Source organism: Corvus cornix, chromosome 2 (genome assembly GCF_000738735.6).
Source record: "Corvus cornix cornix isolate S_Up_H32 chromosome 2, ASM73873v5, whole genome shotgun sequence".
In the NCBI taxonomy this organism is placed as follows: Eukaryota; Metazoa; Chordata; class Aves; order Passeriformes; family Corvidae; genus Corvus; species Corvus cornix.
This window is the reverse complement of record NC_046333.1, coordinates 89,182,917-89,195,688: the sequence shown is the minus strand read 5'-3', so window position 1 is coordinate 89,195,688 and position 12,772 is coordinate 89,182,917.

Below are 12,772 nucleotides of genomic sequence, written 5' to 3'. Positions count from 1 at the left end.
AAAATATAAACTCTGTAAGTGAAGAGAAAAATATTTTACAAGCTTATCCCTCCAATAGTGTATGTAGTTTTCCATTCCAATTATTTAAATATGGCTATACTATGCTATTCAGCTATGCTGAATTAAAATCTCAGTGTCAGTATTACCTAAAAAGTCTATGGTTGCAGTTAGGTCAGTCTCAGCGTCAGATGTCACACATCTTAACAAAAAAAATTTGGTCGTGTTCACTTTTTTTTTTTTTACAGTTTGACTAGCTAAACTGGAAATCTGGAAGTACTTCTACCAATGTCTTGGGATGCTATTTGTTTACAATATAGATAAGTGATTCTCAGATGTTCCCACGGCAGCCTAAGGAGAGCTGGTAGCTGGAAGCAGACTAGCCACTCTCCTTGAAAAAGTAGCAACTGTCACCGGTACAAATTATGATTTATTTATTATTTAATGGATTTAGAGCATTTAAAATTCTTGCAAGCACTATTTTGTCTAATTCTTCCACATTTTCTGTGGCACTGGTTTTTAGTTTGTCTGTTTTGTACACACTAATGTACACACATAATGGATAATGGGAATGAGTCAGACTAACTAGAAAATCATGCCATTTTACTTAGCTCTCATTTGGGACTACTGTTAATTTGGTTAATTGATACAATATTGACTAGGCAGTGACTCTCACTTCTGTCAACATATTTACATTTGTTAAATTCCCCTGCCTGATTCTGCTTTTCTGCTTTATTTCCTTTTAAAATTTAAACATCTTAAAAAAGGCTCTTCTCAATTAATGCATTTCATGATTGAGGTACACTGAAATTAACTTTTAGCCAATTAAATTTTTACGAGTATTTGCTATTGTCGACAGTAGTAAAAACTTCTGTTTCAGCCACATCAATAATTAATTTAGAAGCACATGCCTGAAATACTTCCCGACATGCAAAGGAGTTGTTACTCTCCCACAGCTTCCCTCACAGTCATCCTGGTGACTCCCTTGGCACTAGTACGCCATTATTTTGTTGGCAGCATTTTGATTTCTGCATGGTTATGATTAACCTGTACAATGTGTTCCTCTTAATGCAAAGCTGTTTTCTTATCCTTCAATTCTACAAACTGGAAAAAGCATATAGCCGCAGGCCACACAGAATAATACCAGTGTCAAGCTTTAAAAAACACATTTGTTTTGTGTCCTCTAAGGACAAATGATAGACATGTAAAAATGTTTTCTCTGTTTCTCTTTCATGGAATACTTACTTTAGAATTAACTTCTGTCACAGAAAACATAATTTGAAGCATCTACTTTATATTATTTCTGAGCATTTCTGCTATAAAGAGGGAAAATAGTACATTGTGTATGACATGTGCGATTACAAGGTTATAGAAACTCTTTATGTTTCTCTAGTTGTTATGGTTTCCCCTTAAGAAAGCTTGTCACTGGAAACATAAGAGTGTCCTTCCTTCAAAAGAGGCACATATATAGTACTATCAAGCAGTGTAATTAATGTAATTTTTAATTGCTTTACAATACTTTAAATTCCCACACCTCTGAAGCACTCAGTGTTCTTCATGCAATCCAGTCATGTATCTGTTTTGAAATAGGTCAGAGGAGAAAAGGTGTTTTTATGATACATTCTTAAGTGTTCTGACGATTACACGTGCTGTAACCCATTTCTTCATAAACACATTCCGTCTTTAATTTTGCCCTCTTCAAGATACAATCACCCCAGTGTCCTTTTATTCATAAAGACTGTTCTTTTACGTACTTTCTCTGTCTTACCTATTTGTTAATTCTGTTTCTCTGTGATATCAAGCATACTTCATTTCATGCTTCATTGTCCAGGTTTTAGTTTCAGCTCCAGTATATTAAATGTTCCCACCCTTTTGCTCCATATTTTATAGGCGACAGTACGGAAGCGTTAAAAGCCTTTCTTGAGCAAAGAGAAAGATGAGTCTTCTTAATGTGGAATTCTCTTTCTTCAGAAACTTGATTGACCCCAAATCTTATGACTCCACAGTCAAAAAAAAATAAAACTTATTCAAAGCAAAAAGTATCTCAGCAACACTTCTCTGAAGTTAAAATAGTAGAAATTTTCTTTTTTCTCCCTATTTCCTTTCCCTTGAAATAAAGAAAAAAATTACCTATTAAAATGAAAAAAAAAAAAGCAGAAAGCTATACAATTTTTGCTCAAGTCTACATATTGTTAGGTATTTTATATATCCATGGTTTTGATAACAAAATGTGCTACTTCTTTACATTGAAGACTACTTTTTGTTTAAAATCCTTAATTTTCTGGCTCAGTTGTCATAGTGAACCTGATCATAGAAAAAGATTTCCAGGACTGAGGAATTCCTGATAATAAAAATGAGGCGAGTTGGAAAGATCTCTTAGAATCACAGAATCACAGACCTGGTTAGGTTGGAAGTGACCACATTGGGTCATCTTGTCCAATCTCCCTGCTCCAGCAGGGTCATCCTAAAGCTCATGGCACAGGATTGTGTCCAGATGGTTCTTGAATATCTTCAGTGAGGGAGACTCCACACCCTCTCTTGGCAACCTGTTCCAGTGCTCGGTCACTCACACAGAGAAGAGGTTATTCCTAATACTGAGGTAAAACATCCTGTGTGTTGGTTTCTGCCAATTTTATTGCTTGACACCATCAAGAGCCTGGATCCATCCTCTTGACACCCTCTCTTCAGATACTTCTAGACATCAGTGAGGTTCCCACTCTGTTGTCTCTTCTCAAGGATGAACAGACCAAGTTCCCTCAGCCTTTCCTCGTAAGAGAGATATTCCAGTCTGTAAATCACCTTTGTTGCCCTCCTCTGGACCTGCTCCAGGAGCTCCATGTCTCTCTTGTCCTGAGGAGCCCAGAACTGGACACAGCACTCCAGATGTGGCCCCCACTAGGGCTGAGGGGCAGGATGACTTCACTTGATCTGCTGGAAATGCTCTTCCTAATTCATCCCAGGAAACCATTGGTCGTCTTGGCCACCAGGGCACACTGCTGTGTTATGGACAGCTTGTTGTCCACCAGGACCCCCAGGTCCTTCTCCACAGAACTGTTTTCCAGCAGGTCAGCCCCTAGCCTGTACTGGTGTCCGGGGTTATTCCTCCCCAAATGCAGGACCCCACACTTGCCTTTGTTGAATTTCAGAAGGTTCTTCTCTGCCCATTTCTGCAATCTGTTGAGGTCCCTCTGAGGGGCTGCACAGCCCTCTGGGGTATTGGCTACTCCTCACAGCTTTGTGTCATCATGGAACTTACTGAGGAAGCCTTTGCCCCTTCGTCCAAGTCACTGATGAACAAGTTAAGCAATACTGGGCCCAGTATTGAACCTTGGGGGACACCACTAATGACAGGCCTCCAACTGGACCCTGTGCCACTAATTACAACCCTTTGGGATGTGCCATTCAGCCAGTTCTCAATCCACCTCCCTGACCACTCATCCAGTCCACACCTCCTGAGTTTGCCTATGAGGTATTGTGAGAGATAGTGTTGAAAGCTTTGCTGAAGTCGAGGTAGACAATAATCACTGCTCTCCCCTCATCCATTCAGGAAGTTGTTTCTTCATAGAAGTCAATCAGATTGGTCAAGCATGATTTATCTTTAGAGAATCCATGCTGAGTACTCCTGATCACCTTCTTGTCATCCATGACAATAGAGATTGCCTCTAGAATAAAGCACACCATCATCTTTCTAGGGATTGAAGTTAGGCTGACTGGCTGGTAGTTCCCTGGGTCCTGCTTCTTGCTCTTTTTGAAGACTGGGGTGACATTTGATTTCTTCCAGTCCTCAGGCACATCATCTGATCATCATGACCTTTCAAAGATTATTGTGAGCAGCCTCGCTATAATCTGGCTAAGTCAATTAGAGATCTTGGAAGCAGCACAGATCATCAAGATAGTGGTGATTAAAGACTACAAGTTTGACCTGAATTAATCACATTCCACAGACTGGATCCACTGTAGTGACCTGACTTCTCTGTGCTTTTAAAAGTCATGCCAAGAAGTCACACGTGGCACCCAGTCATCTCATGAAGGCTGGCCTTCCACTGCAGGGTAAGCGCAGCGCACGTCCTTGACAATATCCTAAGGATTTGGTCAGAACGTGAGGTGCCCTGGACTGGAAAGCCATGGTCAGTGTCCAGGGATTTACTAGTAAGCACTCAAGAGAGGACCTCCAAGGCTTGAGAGGGAAGTTGTCCCTTCAGGCAGTCCTGGTCACATTGAGTCACTGGGGAACCAAAAGCCAGCAGTGAGAGTCCTTCTTCAAAGCTTCCTCTTCACAGGACTCCAGTGGGGAACTATAGCAATGGGCCAGCTTGTATCAAATGGCCTGGTGGATCTCACCATGGTGTGTGGCAGAGGGCACAGTAGCAGCCTTAGCTGCTGTTCAGGGTAATTTTTTCCCTTGTGTCATGACAGGCATCCATGGGCCAATGAGTGCCCTACCATATGTTTTTGGGATCCAAGCACACCTCTGTGCTGTTCCTAGCCAAGGAGACTCCGAGAGGACCAGCACGGCATCCCTCTGCATTGGTGGTACCTCCATGGACCTGCCTGCCATGGGGAAGCCTCCTGCAGTTGAAATAAAGGCAACTGGAAGGGACCTTGTCAGGGCACTTCCAAAGGATCCTGCATATTTTCTGCCTGGAGTGGAACTACAAGAAATTTATGAATGTACTTGACACAGGTTTATTTTAATTAAATGTAAAATTCCAGCAGGTATTATTGAAATACTGTCATCTGAGTTTTGCAGAGGATGCTGGGAAATGATGACAAACCAGTCAAACAAAGAAAGAAACACCAAGGATCCCAACAGATGATGACTTAAAAAGAGGGAAAAGTTGATAATAACAGAAGTGAAGATAAAAATAACAACAGCATTAAAAAAACTAAAATAAAATAATTTTAATACAGCAGAATAAAAAAGGAAATCAGCTATATAGATCTTAGTTGTCAGTTGGAATCCTTTGAACAAGACTGTAGAAAATGTAGATTTTATCTTTATTTTGCCTTGTGAACTAATTGCTTCAGAATTAAAAGAAGACATTATCATACTGGTGGTACCAAGATAGAACAGAAAGAAGCACGTGTTCTCCCTGATGCCCATCCCATAATAGTAGTTAAAAACAAAGAGGAAAGGAAAGAGTTTTCTGTCAGTAACATTTGGCCTTAGTAACATGTCAGCTACTCCTGCTTTGGCTTAATGAAACATCAAACAGGTTGTGCTTCCCCTTGCAGCCATGAAAGTGCTGATTGCTGCATATCCGAGGCCTTCAGCTTCTCTGCTGCACCATCATGAGGAATAACCCCAGGTGTCTTTCCTACTGTTCAACAGTTGCATTTGAATGTGCATTAAAAATCTGATTAATTCATCAATGAACAAAGTTAATTTCTGAGCAGGTTCAAAAATTATGTATGTACACACACACATACGTATACACTTTTTAAAATTCCCAGATCAAAACTTCTCCACATAATACATTAATTATTTAAAGCCACACTTAAACTTTTTAGCGCACTTTCTTTTCTGCACACATTCTTGAAAATTCCTATAAATAAAAATATGAGAGTTTATTGAAAGGTTGACAATGGTTTTCCATTGTTTTGGGTCAGCGATGATAAAATTGAAGGAAATAGTTTCTTATACTTATGGCTGCCCTTAGAAAAATATAATTTATTAATGGAATTTCTTCACAGATCCACTCTTTTATATGGGCTACACCACTGTTTGCTGTCCAGACATTTTAGTTCACTTTGACCGGAAATATATCACCCATTTTGGAGATAAAATAAGAGTTACTTCCCCTTAGTAAAAGGGCTTTGAGTTTTGTCATGATGTTTCTGTTGTTTGTAAAGCAAACTAAATGGGACGCTTTATGGTTTCTGCTTGGACCACCACACAGTGAGGTGTTACAGACTTTCCAGCAGTGATGGTCACAGGTAAATGCCTACAGATGATCATCATCTCTTGGCAGCCCTAAAAATACCCCTTCTTTGGAGGCATAGTAATCTCTGCTGGGGACCCACGGAGTTCAGAACCCTAAAATACCTTAAGTCCTAACTCACGCATCTACTGAATGCATCAGCAAAAGAAAATTGTGGAAGTGCTTGCGTGGTGTTTTCATTTGGCTTTTATGTGATTGCAGTGGGGCAATTAGTAATTTTAGAGAATAAACAAGATGACAACTGCTTAGCAGCAGAAGGCAGAAAGAAAGAACTCATCAGTGCTGCCATACTCCCACTCCCATCGTCCCGTTCACATTATCTCAGTCACACACCGTAATTGGAAGTTAAGGCAGCAGTTCTTTTTTACAGCATAAAGATATACAAATAACAAGCATTAAATAAGAAACATCGCACCACATCAAGATTAACAAAAGTAATAATGCTGACCTTGCTAGCACTCAAGTCTTTTCAACCGCAAATAATCTTCCATCCTGACAGGGAAGAGCAAGATACCTAATCCTCTAGCATGTTCATGATAGAAGAATTGCCACTCCTTCCCAATTAATCATTATCAGAGACAGCTCCCTTATACTCAAAAAGATTATTCCTTAGGCCTTTGCCAGTGAAGACTTCTCTTGTACAGGAATGAGCCAGCTAGAGTTCTCTTAACTTTGGTCCAATAATAACCCATGCACTTGAGATCTAGCATTTCCCATTTGCCCAGGCTCAAATGCCCCTTAAATGGCTGTTGGGTGCCCTTGCCCCAGTATCTAAAAGAAAAGCATATCTAAATAATATGGAGGTTTTCTGTTGATCAAAACTAATGTCTGTTTGCAGTTTTTGTAAACACAGTCTGGGTAGAGCTTTAGCATGGTATGAAGATTAATGACCCTTAGAGGAGTCCTGCAGATTTCATTTGTATTCTCCACGTTATGCTTTCACACTTTCAGAGAGCATTGCTGAACTTCTGAACCACTTTGTCAACCTTGTTAATTTGACAGTGATTTACATCTCTCTTAATTCATGCTGGAATATCTTCAGCTGTGGCTATTTGTTAGTTATTACACTCAGGAGGGAAAATCCTGGACTCATTGCCTCAGCACAAGCTCTTAACACATCCAGCTGAGGAAATGACCTTGACTAAGAGCACCCATCTTTTTAGCCTATGTTGGTACCCAGGTGTGTGTGTGTGTAATAGCAGCCAGGTGCATTATATATTGTTTGCATTTCTCACTTAGGCCTAGATCTCTGAAATCTTTCTCTTCCTTCCTGAAAGAAGAAAAAGGATTTTCCTTCACAGAGAAATATATATGTACAATCAGATGAGACAGTCAACAGTATTTATATCTACATTCATGTGTTCTTTCTATAATGACTAGAAAAAACGTTCCCTTGAACGGGAGTGCAAGGCTATGCCTGATGAAATTCTTGCAAAAGCTGACACAGTTACACTTGTGGTTAAAATTATTCAGTGTGCTGTGACAACATGCACAAACAGCAGTCAACACCTCAATTCTGCCAAGTTCTGCTTGCTCTTACCTGGAGATACTGACAGTGTCTCTGGAGGGACAGGCTGCTAAACCAGCAAGCTGCAGAAACATCTGCAACTGCTGCAAACTGTGCTGAACTGTTTTTTGTATTGGAGAAGAAGCTGAAGCCGGGACTGACTGCCTCATAGGACACCACTGGTTTTACAGAAGTGACATTAGATGGTGTGATCTACTACAGTATTGACTTATTTCAAGGTGGATTTAATGGAGATAACACTGTAGAAAAGGCAGAATGTGCAGCACGTATTTGTTACCTGGCCTAACAGGTAGGGCATCCCAGCCTGCCTGTGGTTAGTGTGGAGACCCCTACAATGTGTCCTTCTTTAAGATCCTCCCTATTTCTCCCGCTGGCCCTATGAATTTTTTTTCTTTTTAATTTTTTTTTATTAGAGTGTAGGTTTTCAGCCCACTAAAATAGGGAGGTATAGAGAACAAACTTGCACAAAATGTTAATTTAAATTCTCCTGGGCCAGTGCAGGTACTGAACTCAACTTCCATATTCTGAATGAATATTCTACTTGCCAGATTAAAAAAGGTTTGTAACCACATGGTAATTTTTCTTAAATGTGGTGTCTTTTGTTTGACTGTGTTTTAAAAGGAGATAGCTATATTTTTGTCTGCCAAAGCCAGTCTATAGAGAGGCCCCTGCTCAGCCTGCTGCTGACCAACCATGTGACATGGGCAGAGAAGGAGATAGTTTCATAGTCTTACTTCAACATGAGCATAAACAAGCAGAGCCAGAACAGAAAAGTCCCTCCTGCCTGGAGAAGCTGCAGAAGAACTTCCTCTGCTCCTCACGATTTCCTAAGTCAAAGATGGAGGCATCAAGGAAGATTCATTGCTTCGAGAAGGAAGGATGCCTGAGCAGTTTTTGGGATTGCAGCTTGGCTTGTGGTCTGTCTAGCACCTCTTCCCGTCTTCCATCCTCCTTGTGTGAGTGACCCAAGCCAGCAAACCTCTGGTCGCTGGAACTAACCCTGTTACACTGACTCGTTCACAGTGTGACTGCTGTGGCCAACAGAGAAGGCAATGCCCCTCCATCAAATGGGAATAATGATCTTCTTTTCCCTTCTAGATGTTCTGAACTATAAAGATGAAAGTCTTGCACAGGAAGTAAGTTCCCATTTTAAAACAAGCCTGCAATATTGTTTGCCTGCAAAGAAACAAAGGTTACATGTTTCAAAAGTTTGCACAGTAAGTACTTACAAGCTGCACATTGTTTTTCATTACCAATGATTTGTTTTCTTGCAGAACAACTTCTTCTAAAATATTAAACACTGTCAAAGTGACTAATGCATTTTTTTAATCTAAGAACTGCTCAATTAAAAATTTACAAAGCACGCAATTTTGATTTCTGCCGACAATAGTCAAAACCTGTGTATAAAGATTAATTACTTATAAAGTAAAACACATCTTTTAAAAACTGACATTAAAATTGCATCTGCACTATATGTTGGATTCTATTCTACTCTCTTTAAGCAAAGAACTTCTGATGGACTTTTGGTAAAGTTTTATACTGCTGATAGAAATGCACTCTCTGAATTGAGTAGTTTTTGAACAAGCTGAAACTGAGAAGCAAACCATATCTTCTTGTATTTTTGGTTCTGATGCGTTCACTATACCCTATAGCTGTCCAACTTAACGATATAAAAAATATAGGGAATTTTAAATTACATTATAGTGAATTATAATCTGATATCAAAGGATACTCGTATTTCAGATAAAATTAGACAACTTTGTTAAAATCATGTTTAAAACTATTTGTGCTCTTCTGACTGTAACATTTTGTACTTACTCTACATGATGGAGGTTTCTGATGACGGTAAAATATATATTTCTTTTACTATACCAAGACTGCCCTCTAGAGTCTCATTGGGCCAAATTAATCTGTGGTGGAACCTCTCCAGAATATCTTTGAAATGTACATATTTTTACAAGGCCCATTATGCAGTGCTGCAATTTGAATGATACAATGGCTGCTGGAAAAAGTAGGTAATACAATTTCAAGACAAAGATGGGAATTCTTTTTTCACTTGCTGTGAGCTCTGATAACTCATTGCAAAAAAGGAAATACTTGTAACCTCTTTGCTGCACAAATTCTTAATTGAGTCGTAAAATAATAGAAAAATTATGAAAAAGAGATTAGTTTTAATCTCTTCCTAAAACCACATGAGAAATGTGTGTGCCTTTAAAAGATGTCAGAGGGAATGCATGCACGGTAACTGAATTAGGCTGGTACTTGTTCTTTCTTTACAAGTGTTAAAAGGCAGCACTTCTCCCCTCTGAGGGTTGGATTAAGCGTCCACTGGAGCCAATGGCAAACCTTAAGTAATCAAGGAAACAGAATTATTGCACTGATTGCCAGAAGCGTTTGTATTCAGTTGTTAAATTAATAATGGGTATCTGGTTCAATAAACAGTTGTGTTTCCCATTAAATTGTAGCTGCAGCGCTGCTTCTTATTACTTACCAATATATTATGCAAAAAAGGCAGGGTAAAGAGTACAAATGGGAAGTAAACAGACCACACAATATGGTTTTACATTGTACAATGCAATGAAACAAACTTTTAGTGCACCCTTTCAACCATACATGGCCTCATATTATTGGAAGAGAGGCTCATTTTTAGATTAAAGGAATATAATTCTTAATTACAACTGTAACTTAAAGAACATAATATGTAAGATTTTATTTTTCTCCCCTCAAAGAACTGAATTTTTGCTTTTTTTTCTGTTTCCCTGCTCCCAGTAGGAATGGCTTATTCAAATCAGGTTGCATTTTGTTTGGGGGTTTTTTTTGTTTGTTTTTGGTTTTGTTTTTGTTTTTTTGGTTTTTTTTTTTTTTCATGTTCTGGGGAAAATCTGGGATAAATAGCCCCATCAAGGTGACAGAAATTGGCTTGACTTAGATAAAGTCAAAAGGATTTGGCCCCCATTGATATTTACTAGAATCTGCATTCATTCAATGATGTTTTTCTTTACTCTCAATCACTCTGCAGGAAGCAAGAAAAAAATCAATCTGGATCACACTAAATAGCACAGAACTGGAAACTTTTTTTTAAACTATAGTTTTGTTGAGAGTAAACCCCAGTTCTGTGTTACACTGTCCCAAGTTTTGGCAATGTAACTGCATCTGTACTTGTCTTACCAGGGAGATCCAAGTCCATTCTCTTGTGAGGAGCTGTGTAGTTATTCTCTGGTAATTGTGACTGCCACATGAAGAGGTACAGCCAATCATTTTGGACATCTAGGGCCAATTTCACATTGCGAGGGCAGAGCATGCAGAAGAAACACTACACACACAGAATACACAAGTTTGAGTACGTTGCAGGCAATCTGGGAAATATTTCCATAGTATAACAAAACAATAGCTTACACACATTGTGTTACACATCATAGACCTAAATTGACAAAAACACCTACTAAGTAAACTTTTTTTTTTCATCTAAAAGAAATGATTGGAGTTTAATCTGAAGGCCACTGCATTCAGTGGAACTCTGTCCATTGAGATGAGTTGGCTTCTTACTCATCCCTTCTTATCCTCTGTATACTTGAAATAGTAGGAATCAATTTAGACCATCTCCTAAACCTATCTACACAATCAAACGGTCACAGGATACTGGATGAAGAGTACAAAAGCCTCAGACACTTCTCTGCTTTTCCAGGAAACCATTTTTACTGTCACTTTCCTCACTATTTCCCTTAGCAATAAAGGGAAAATATTCTACATTTCTCATTATCTCTTTTACATTGAAATGAGTTTCCTTTTTTATTTTGTTTTTGTTTGTTTGTTTTTAATTTGGATCCTCTTATTCTGGCTATACTTTGAAAATACTTGCAGTCATTCCTAACATCAAGATATTCTTCTATCTTTTAGGGAGTATTGATTTTTTAAATCCTCTAATTTTGTTGCCTTCAGGCTGACATTTTTCACTATTAGGCCACTTTTTCACTAAAACAGAAACATAGAAAAAAGAGGCATTTTAAGGAAAAAAGCTTACTACTGATTTATCTGAAAGTCACATCAGGAATTTTTCTGCACCTAGCCCTATTACAACCATGATTTCAGAAACAATGGATAATTCACCGGATTTGGGTGCTCAACAAAAGAGTTGTTGTATTTGCACTGTTTAGGAAGATATGAGGCATTTTATATAACCACTGGGATACATCTATGAAGGATGTGAGCTTGCACTTGACTGAAGAGCATCATAACCATTGACCTACAATTTACTTTGAGGCACCGCTTTCCTGGAGCCCCCATCTGGAGATGTTTTGCTTTGTCTGAAACCACTGTGATAAAGAGTGGGCTTGTGAGAATGACTGTGCTGCTTGTTATCGATGTTACTCACCTGCAGAGTGGAACTATATGTAGTGTTCATGGCATTCTCACCACCCAACAAAAATGTCTGATTATGCTAGAAGAGGAAATGCTGTGAAGAAAAGAAATTGGGAATTTGTCCTTTCCCCTTTTTCCAAATATTCCTTCTCCTAGTGATTAAAATAGTTTTTAAGACCTAGATTTGTCTTTACTCCCCACAGTAGAAGAAGGGACTTGTTTGAACCAATTGTTGTCAAAGTGAACAACTGAACCACTGCAGATGGGGGTCCATGGACCTTTTCATCTGATCTGGTGCTGATGCAGAACTGAGAGGACATGTCTGCGCTGTCCCTTGCACTGGCATTAACACAACCAGGTGAATAGCCAGCTCCAATTGAAACCTTTAAAAATCACTGATGAAGTTTGGCACAGACCAGCTTGCAGAAAAGGATCCCCTCTGCACATGCAAAGGGGTGGAAGGGAACACGTGGCATGTGGCTGAGGTGGAGGAAGGTACAGTAGCCCTCAGAGATGGCAGCTTTAGTAGGATAGTGCCTGAAATATTTTGAGCAGAATACATAGCCTGTGGTTGGTATAAGAGAAGATCTAGTTCCTGCTCTTCTTCTTCAACATTTTTGTCCACAGGCAGTTTTTTAATCCCATATTTCCAGACTGAAATAAGTAATTTGCCTCCAAAAAATGCTGACAATTCCAAAGTCTTCAAAGACATCCTTTGACTACACTAAAAATTTAACAATAAATTTCAGCTAGAAATTAAACTGCAGATTTGACCTGTGAAGAAACAGCACCAAAACAGTTTTCAAATGGGAAAATCACACATTTTCCCGTATTATAATTAAATGCCCATAACTGTCTTCAAGAACAATTAGATTTGGCAGAACTATTTCTTGAGGAAGGGGATATATGAAGAGGAAAATAACTTGAACATGAGCAATAGAATCTC